The sequence below is a fragment of the Penaeus monodon genome, chromosome 27 (assembly GCF_015228065.2).
Source record: "Penaeus monodon isolate SGIC_2016 chromosome 27, NSTDA_Pmon_1, whole genome shotgun sequence".
Taxonomy (NCBI): Eukaryota; Metazoa; Arthropoda; class Malacostraca; order Decapoda; family Penaeidae; genus Penaeus; species Penaeus monodon.
The window spans coordinates 3,057,778-3,058,185 of NC_051412.1; the positions used below are offsets into that span (position 1 = coordinate 3,057,778).

Below are 408 nucleotides of genomic sequence, written 5' to 3' on the forward strand. Positions count from 1 at the left end.
CTAGGATCTCTTTCATAGACTCTTTATTCGTCATTTCAATTTTTCATCACTCATGTTTTGTGGATGCACCAATAAGTGTGCCTCACTCTTTCATCATTAGGGTTCTGAATGTTTATACATATCTGTTGCAAACACATACATGTTCAAAAACTGAGTCTATGCACATTGCTAAAAACTACAGTATATGTGAACAATACATGTATACTTTCCAGCAACTGATGCAGGTAATGCAACCACACCAGTGCACTCTCTGGCTCTACTGAGCGTTAATGTTAATTTACCTCATGGAATCATTAATAGATAAATGCTAATGTCATCCCACCAAAGCTAAATGATAACACTCTGTATTGACACTTGATAAGAAGATAAATGTCTGTATCAAGAAACTGTGATTCTGCTTGGCTGTTT

At 35.8% G+C, this 408-nt stretch overlaps 1 protein-coding gene across 1 annotated transcript in view; it reads right to left on the reverse strand.

The window, feature by feature from the left end:
- Nucleotides 1-408, reverse strand: part of LOC119590548 (NADH dehydrogenase [ubiquinone] iron-sulfur protein 6, mitochondrial-like) — a 7,400-nt gene that overhangs the window by 5,990 nt on the left and 1,002 nt on the right. The gene's annotated exons all lie outside the window — the stretch shown is intronic.